Raw genomic sequence first — 9695 nt, 5'->3', positions numbered from 1 at the left:
AACCTGCTCCAAAAACATTAACCTGGTAATTCCTTTGCTGAAATTGCAGCATCTGAAACTTTGTCTGGTACAATAAAACACACTAAAAACATCTTCCATGCATGTCTAATCAGTATAGGACACAGAAGTAATTAAAAAGAAAACTGCTCCAAAAAACTTAACCTTAACCTGGGACGCCGACGCCGACACCGACGCCGACGCCGAGGGTATCACATAAGCTCCCCCCAACTTCGTTGAGGTGAGCTAAAAATTAAGAAAAAATATTATACACATATTTCATATGAACCATGACGTCATATAAATATAATCCCAACAAATGATCTTCCTCTATAAGATGACGATCTAAATATAAAACATTATCCAAACAGTTTCACTGAATTTTATAAGAACAGAATCACAGAAATCCATTCTTCTTAAAGAATAATCCGGAATTCATTGATATCACTGCTTATTTATGATTCTGCAAAAGCATATGATTACAACATTTGTTCACTACAGAATCAGCAGAGTGGTGGATCTATTATTCAGAATCACAAACACTGAAAGGGCTCCCAATGAAGTAGTCTATCCTCTGATATAAGCTCTTTATATATGTATATAAGCACCCTGAAAAGAAACGTAGAGAAAGTGGTATTTATTTATCGATCAACATATCATTATCTTTAGATCATGAAAATATGAAATATTTAAGTACTTTCCCCATTTCATTAGTGAAAAGAATTAGATTAATCACCAAAAGAATAATATTGTTGAAATGTAATATTATTTACGTACACAAATTTTGTCTTCACCAAAGGCGGGTCTTTTGAATTTGGTAATTTGGTGCAACTCAGATGTTAATCATGAAGATGGAAATGTCGGTAGCTGCAAAAGAATTTAATTTTTATAAATAAACATTTTATATAACATGTACATGTACAACAAATATTTGAATCAAGGAGATCAATTTGATGCTTAAATTAAGATTTCAATTCAAATCCATGTAAAACTTTGCTATGTCTCTTCTACAAATTTACAAAGAAAAATTAAATCATGCACTTGCTGGTAGAAACTAGAAATTAAAAAAGGTCAATAATAAAATTAATGAATTATACTTACCGAGTATAGAGTTAATAGTCCAGCACTTATTTTTATTGCTTATATGATGCAAAGGCTTTTCTTTTAAATAGGCAACAAGAAAACGCGCACATCTTGTTTATCAGAATTCAAATTCTGACCTAGATCAGCTGCAAACCACTGTACTACAGCGAGCTGCCCAGCAGGAGAATTGCATAACAAGGTTACTATGACTCTGAAACTGACCAGTGATCCAATCCTAATCTAATGCCTCAAAGTTAGATTGGCAGTGGATCGCAAATATTACATGAAGAGAAAGAGTTTTAATATAATACTGGCCGCGTAATTTAAACAAAATACATGTGTGCTAATTTAAAAATGAATTATTGTATTTGTTTGTCATTTAATTCAACTTCAAAAAAAAAATTATTGTCTTTGTAAATATACCTGTACATACTGTGTGCATTTTCATTATTAAAACTTAATTTTCCTGTTCCCTTTTAAATAAGACTTTTATTGATGTATGCATGTTGTATGATTCTCCAAGCTAGAGTGAATTTAAAGCTTGCATTTTCACCTATCATAGATGACAAAGTTAACAAACCACATCAGGATCATAAAACCAATTCTGACAAAGTTAACAAATCATATAAAACTCATGATTCTCAACAGAGAAGTTAACAGATCATGTGTAACTCGTATGGAGTTTAAAGACAAAGTTAAGAAACCACATCAAAATCACAAACTTTTAGCAGTTAAGTTAACGAATCATTTCAAACTCATATTCCTTTGTTTTCTAAGTTAATGGCACATGTCAGAATCGCAAGAAAATCATAGCAGACTCATTCCCCAGAAACAAACCACATCAGGATCATTCTTCCTTATATGTCATCTATGATTTCAGTATGATCCATTTAATGGATCATGTCTAAATCATAGTTCAAAATCATGAATTTGTGAGTTTGATATGATTTGTACGTGATTTTGGCATGATTTGTTAAGAAAAGTTTTTGTTTGGGAGATTAAAGAAGATTTTTTGAATTGCATTTTTCACTTTATGTTAATTAATTTTTAAGGTAGTTTTATAAAAACCACATTCTATCATTAATACTGAAAAAGTTCTTATTGTAACTTTAGAAGAAAATGATGAGAGAGGTACAATTAATCCTTTTGGAATAAATTATCTAGCCTGCTGCAGAAAATTTAGTAGGCTTTTCTTTATCTTTAAGATTGTCTGCAACTGCTGTTTGTTTGAAGTTAAGGTCAAGCCTTTATGATATTTGCATTCATTGAAGGCTGGCATTCTATATAACACAAGCTTCATAATTGTTTAATACATTCAATGTTAAATACTTAGGATATTATTTTCAGGTTTTTGAATATTCAGGAATTAATTATCTTGAAATTTTAAGAATACAGTTGCTGTTGCTTATTCTTTGTACATTTTTTAATCATTCCGTAAGCTGCACCCTTTTAATTCTACCCCATGGCGGGGCCCTTGCTGACTGGTCAGTTTTCTAGTATTGTTTCTATTTATATAAGTTTAGGTCACGCATGCGCACCAACAAGTAATCTTCAGTACTCTGAAGTTTTGTTGGTAAACAGAAGAAGAAGAAGAAGAAGAAGAAGAATTGGCTTTCTAATAGTCCTCAGGCATAACTAATTGGCGTCTACTATTTCTAAAGTATAAGTAGATTTAGAAGTTCACTGGTCGTATGGTATGACTAGATTATCTGTGATATGTACATCCAATGCTTCCTACCCCGCTATTTTTGATAGTTCCTTCTTGGAGATCCTTTCAGGCCATCGGGTGTTGAAGATGCGCCTGATACAGGTGTTGTAAAATGTCTTGTTCTTCTGCAGGGTTGCTTTGGTCATCCTTCACGTCTCTGCATCACACAATAGGATGGACTTTACATTTGAGTTGAGGATACGCAGTTTGGAAGTAATGCAGGTGTTTTTTTAATCTCAGATCTTTAGCAGAGTAATATAAATGCAGCTTTATCCTTGCCAATTCTTGACTTGATGTCACGGTTTGTGCCACCCTGTCTGTCCACCACACTCCCCAGGTAGATGAAGGACAGCTTTGTTGAGCTCGCCACCAACTGTGACTGGTGGTGGACAGTGGTGTTTATCTTCATCAATTCTATTTTTCTTCAAATTGAAGTTGTTTTTATCCTGCAACAGACTGTGGTTGTGTAAAAGGAGAAGAAGGTCATCGGAACAGTCTAGATCGTCGAGTCAGGGAGACGTATTTTTTGGTACTTCATAGTGCCTCAGTATCTTCCACCATGTCTCTCGATCCATGCTGTCGAAAGCTTTCTCATAGTCGATATATTATGATCAAGGTGCCCTCTAACCCCCTTGCTTTCTTTTGTTCTAAGCGCCTCTCTTCCCATGTTTTACTGAGATGTATAGATGTCGACTCCTCCCCAACAAGGCTGATTCTCCACAGATTCAATGTAACAGAAATAGAATTATATAGATATATATGTAATTAGCTTTTAATGATCGTTGATAAAAAAAAACCTTTCTTCATAATCCTCAGTGAAAAGATTAAACGAAAGAAAAAGACCACATACAAAATATTAATGATTTTATTATAAAAAAGCACAACATTGAAGAACTTTATAACATAGTTTGAGATTAAGCAACAAATATTTTTCTTTTTATCTCCTATTATGTAACATGGGCTAGTACTCAAACACCAGAATGTTTTACGAGGGTGTATCCAAAAGTAATGTCACTACAAAATCTTTAAATTGCGACAGTTTTCATAAAAGAATGCACCATCAGCGATCTTCGCTTCTCTTCGACGCTTATTTTGAATCTGTTGATAGAAAAGTTTTATGCAAAAATAAATAAGTTTTGAAATAGCGTTGGACAAAGTTAAAATGATTTTCATTCTACGATTAAAAATAAGACGGTTTAAAGCAAAAAGAATCAGTAAAGATCAGTAAAAAGGAACAGAAAGAGAGGTTTAAGGTTCTCTGGTTTCCTACTAGCTGAAATATTCAATATTTATTTACTTACATTTCATATATTTAAATGTAAGAGATTTAAAAGATAATATTTTTTATACTCATTTAAAAGATCATATTTTTTATTCTCATTTAAAAGATCATATTTTTTATGCTCATTTAAAAGATCATATTTTTTATGCTCATTTAAAAGATCATATTTTTTATTCTCATTTAAAAGATCATTTTTTTTATTCTCATTTAAAAGATCATATTTTTTTATTCTCACTTAAAAGATCATATTTTTTTATTCTCATTTAAAAGATCATATTTTTTATGCTCATTTAAGAGATCATATTTTTTATACTCATTTAAAAGATCATATTTTTTATTCTCATTTAAAAGATCATATTTTTTATGCTCATTTAAAAGATCATATCTTTTATTCTCATTTAAAAGATCATTTTTTTTATTCTCATTTAAAAGATCATATTTTTTTATTCTAACTTAAAAGATCATATTTTTTATTCTCATTTAAAAGATCATATTTTTTATGCTCATTTAAAGATCATATTTTTTATTCTCATTTAAAAGATCATATTTTCTATGCTCATTTAAAAGATCATATTTTTTATTCTCATTTAAAAGATCATATTTTTTATTCTCATTTAAAAGATCATATTTTTTATGCTCATTTAAAAGATCATATTTTTTATTCTCATTTAAAAGATCATATTTTTTATTCTCATTTAAAAGATCATATTTTTTATGCTCATTTAAAAGATCATATTTTTTATTCTCATTTAAAAGATCATATTTTTTATTCTCATTTAAAAGATCTTATTTTTTATGCTCATTTAAAAGATCATATTTTTTCTTTTCCCATCAGTCGCCCGCATGACGCAGTGGTTAGAGCGTCTGCTCTAGAGTCACGAAGTAAGGAGTTGATCCTTACGTTGCTGGTTCGAGTCCCACTGTGGGACTTGGAGACCGGTCCTTGGGATGAAACTGTATAAACCGAGGACCCGTGTCGCAGTAGGTGCTGGCACGAAAAAGATCCCTCCCTGCTCAATGGCCCTGGGTGCCGAGTAAAGGATAAAATTGGCAGCTCTCCACTGGCAAGTGGTGGCGTCTCCGTATGAGTGAAAAATTCTCGAAGGGGACGTTAAACAATATACAATCCAATCAAGCTTACCTCACCAAAATTGTAAAACTTTAATTATATATGGTAAACTAAGTTCAAAATCTATCAGAGACTATAATTTTGGCGGAAGTGTGGCGTTCGAAAATATCCTCTTTTACGATTTTCAGAATCATAATAGAACAGAATCATTGTTGGTAATCATAAGTTCCATCTTGATGTTCCCACCGACCGTGACACAATAACTTTTAACAGTATCCTTGAATCAAATGGCATAAAACAGCTTGGGAATGAACCTACACATATCCGTGGACATACATTAGACGTTATCATAACTAGAGATACCAGTAACATTCTATCCAGTATTGTTGTTACCGATCCCGGACTCTGTGATCACGTGGGAAATATGAAAAAAGACCATTTGTCGTTACATTTACCGTCAATGTTACCAAACCACCACTAGTTCAAAAAGCAGTGACATATAGAAAACTAAAATCGATCGATGTTGACTTATTCAAACAGGATATAGATAACATTGACTGGGAAAATGCATCAAGTTCTAACTTGGATAGGATGGCCCAAGTGTATACTGATGAACTAACAAAACTCGTTGACAAACATGCACCTGTCCAGTCTAAGACTATCACAATTCGTCCTCAGTCCCCTTGGTTCGATGATGATCTACATTCAGCTAAACATCTCAAACGAAAGTTGTAACGCAAGTGGAGAGATACTAAATTAACCATTGACCATCAAATCTACAGAAATCAGTGCATAGTCCATACTATCATGTTGCATAAAGCCCGTACAAAACACTACGCAAACAAGGTAGAAGAGTCAGGCCGTGAAACCAAGAGCTTGTTTACACTCACAAAACATCTCCTTGGTGGTAACAGTGATAACAATGTGCTTCCCTCTGGTTCCTCGCCGAAAGAAACAGCTCAGAACCTAAGAAACTTTTTCACATCAAAGATTGAAAACATTCGTGATGAAATAAGGTGTAATCAGACCGATGATGCAAAGGAACATGAAATAGAACTCTAGACTTTTAAACTTTCTACCAGCCTCACAAGAAGAAGTTAGAAAAATCATTCAAAGTTCGCCCAACAAATCATGTGAACTGGACCCCATACCAACATGGCTTCTTAAATCATGTCTTGACAAACTTCTGCCTGTAATCACAAACATCATCAATGAATCACTCAGTTCTTGCCATGTACCAACGGAGTTTAAAAGTGCTGTTATAAGACCTCTTCTGAAGAAACCGGACTTAGACCCTAATGTACTGAAAAACTACAGACCCGTTTCTAACCTCCCTTTTATATCAAAGGTTTTAGAAAAAGTTGTAGATAAACGTATCGGTGACCATCTAGCTGAGAACAGTTTACATGAACCACATCAATCTGCATACAGGAAACTTCATTCCACAGAAACAGCCTTACTCAAAGTGCATAACGATATCCTTCAGTCACTAGACAATAACTGTGTCACTGGTGTTGCTTGACCTGTCAGCAGCATTTGATACGATGGATCATACCACACTACTGAGCCGTTTGGAAAACCTCTACGGAATCAAAGATAATGCCCTTTCCTGGATATCAGTGTACCTTAATGGTAGACAACAAACTGTTTGTGTTGAAGGAGAGCTATCCGATCCAGTTACTATGAATTTCGGTGTTCCACAGGGATCCGTATTGGGGCCGAAATACTTTACAATGTATACCAAACCAGTAGGTGCTATCTGTGGTAAACATGGTCTAGTGCATCACTTTTATGCTGATGATTCACAACTGTACATTTCATTTAAACCCATAGACATTGTGTCCAAATCAGAAGCAATAAACCGTGTAGAGTCCTGTCTAACGGAAATCATTATGTGGATGAATGGAAACATGCTGAAACTGAACGCTGAGAAAACAGAAGTGATGTTGTTTTCTTCCAAAAATAATCTCAAACATGTCGAAAATATGACTATCATGGTTGGTGAGACATCTATTTTAGCTTCAAATGACAGCATCAGAAATCTTGGCGCTCACTTCACACCACAAATGGACATGGAGAAACACGTCAACACTGCCTGTAGACCTGCCTACCACCAGCTGAGAAACATCGGACACATACGGAAATACCTTACAACCGATGCCACAAATGTAATTAATTACTTTCAATACATTGATAATTTTGTCAATTACTTGCAATTACAATTACATTGATTTTTTCAAATGTAATTAATTACTTTCAATTACTTTGACAAATGTAATTAAATACATATCAATTACTTCGAGTTTTATTTTTATAAAAAGAAATAAAGTTTTTTTTAAGAGAATTTTTTCTATAGCTATCGAATTCGAACTTTCACTCATTGTTTTTGTTCTTGGGTATGATAGGGGTTCACACCTGGTCAAAATTAAACCTCTACCTTATAATGAGTGTGACACACTGTATAAACAAATTAAACATTATGAGATAATTAATTATTGTACAAACACAACCCCATGCTACACCAGTATGGTGTATGGCAAGAACAAATCATATTTTTGAAGGAAATAAATAATATCTGCACAATTCCATTATTTTCTATCTTAAAATGAATCATCACTAATTGCTGTAAAACAAATAAACTATCTAAACAATCATAATGATTGTTATTTGCATGGGAATAGGGAGAACCATAATAAATCATATAAACCCAGTGCTCATCCTTTTAAATATAAACTTTCATTTTGGAACTTCATTGGCTACAAATTACTTCCAATAACTCTGAAAAATGTAATTAATTACACTCAATTACAATTACTTTATTCAATTACCCCATCCCTGTTACAACCGATGCCACAAAAACATTAGTTAATTGTCTAGTAACATCAAAGCTTGACTATTGTAATTAGTTGCTCTTCGGTATTCCAAAATTGACAATGAATAAACTGCAACGGGTTCAGAACACAGCTGCCAGAATCATGACAAAAACTCCTCGTCATGACCATATAACACCAGTGGTCAAGGAACTTCATTGGCTACAAGCATTGGCTACTATACACTTACAAGGTCTCTCACTTACAAGGCTCTCCAAGGACAGTGCCCACAGTACATTATAGACTTATTGTGTGTGTACCGACCAGCTAAAGACCTTCGTTCTAGCAGTTCTTTAACACTTGTAGTACCACGTACCAGAACTGTGACATTTGGAAACCGTAGCTTTAGCCATGCTGCACCAAGGTTATGGAACGCACTGCCAGAGTCAGTTAAAAACGCCCAGACACTTAACGCTTTCAAAAGACAGCTTAAAACACACCTTTTCCGCTCCTATTATTTTGAGTAACTGGAGGTATTAACAATCATAAAACATTGGATTGATATTGAGTGGAAAGTGATGCTATAATGTGATATTTACACATCAGCGCATTTATTTTTTAAAGTGTTAACTTTCTACTATGTTTTTCATGCAAACTTTTTAAACCTAAGTTTTATTTGTTCTTATAATTTTCTATTTTAAAGGAATATAAATTCTTTATTACAAACTCATCGAAACTTGTATTAAGCAGCTTTAATCTTATTCTATGTTATATCTGTGCTTAATTAATTCCTGTAGTCTTCTTAGCTTTTTATGACAGGTAAATTTTGAATATACATTTGTATATGTTATTCTTAGTTAGAGTTATTGTTTTTAATTTCGATTTCTATTTGTATCACTGTATCGCTATATCTTGTTTGTTGTAAAGCACTTTTGAACATGTCCATGAAAAAAAGCGCTATATAAATCTGGTAAAATATAAAATAAAACAAATAAACAATAGAATAATACTTATAATTTTTATTGAAGAATTTTTCAAATGTTAGTTAAATTAAGTTTAAATTATAATTCATTTAATTTTTACAATTCAAAACAATGCAAAAAAAATTACGAGCGTCATCTAAATAAGCAGTTTGTATACACAAACTGCACAGCCCAGTCCGACGCTGCACTAGATTTATAACAACGTCATGAATAGAAATCTCCATTTTCAGTAAATTACATGTGTTTTTAAATTCTTGTAGTGTCTTCGAATTTATACACACCGTTGAAAAATCGTATTTGCCAATCAGAAATTGATACACTAAATATATTTCAATAATGTTGAGTTGTGTGATCGGACGCTGCCCCGTGCGGACGGCCGACGTCTCTTTTTTTTTTGTCGAGTTTTGACACATATTTGTTAGGGTTTTTGTTTAATATTTGTACTGTCTATATAATAAGCGATACTTAAGATATCATAAAATGGTTATAGCCTCTTTATTTGTGTTACATATTTTTTTTTTTATTAATTTTTGACTTGTCTTATATAGAAAATAATCATTTAAATCCGAACACTTTATATTAGAGTTTATTAGAGTCATTTTAACCTTGGTCCGTGCGCACTATCCGCGACCTTTAAAGACCCCGATTTTTACAAAAATATTACGTTCCATCAATAAAAAATAAATCATTCTGATTTGTTTTTTCATAAGAAATATTTTGATATACAAAAGATTTATATAGAATCATTTATTTTCACAAAAAC

General features: G+C 32.7%; 1 long non-coding RNA gene across 1 annotated transcript; it reads right to left on the bottom strand.

Annotated features, from left to right (window-relative positions):
• Positions 1-293: 293 nt before the first annotated feature.
• Positions 294-1541, bottom strand: LOC134270914 (uncharacterized). The gene is made up of 3 exons (XR_009992910.1): positions 1099-1541; positions 775-864; positions 294-606 (listed from the first exon to the last, which is right to left on the bottom strand). It is a non-coding gene; the product is annotated as an uncharacterized LOC134270914 (long non-coding RNA).
• Positions 1542-9695: the final 8154 nt, after the last annotated feature.

Source organism: Saccostrea cucullata, unplaced genomic scaffold (genome assembly GCF_032062105.1).
Source record: "Saccostrea cucullata isolate Sc308-1 unplaced genomic scaffold, CSIRO_AGI_Scuc_v1 ctg1632, whole genome shotgun sequence".
Classification (NCBI taxonomy): domain Eukaryota; kingdom Metazoa; phylum Mollusca; class Bivalvia; order Ostreida; family Ostreidae; genus Saccostrea; species Saccostrea cuccullata.
The sequence above is the reverse complement of the archived record's forward strand: the minus strand, read 5'-3'. Positions and strand labels throughout refer to the sequence as shown.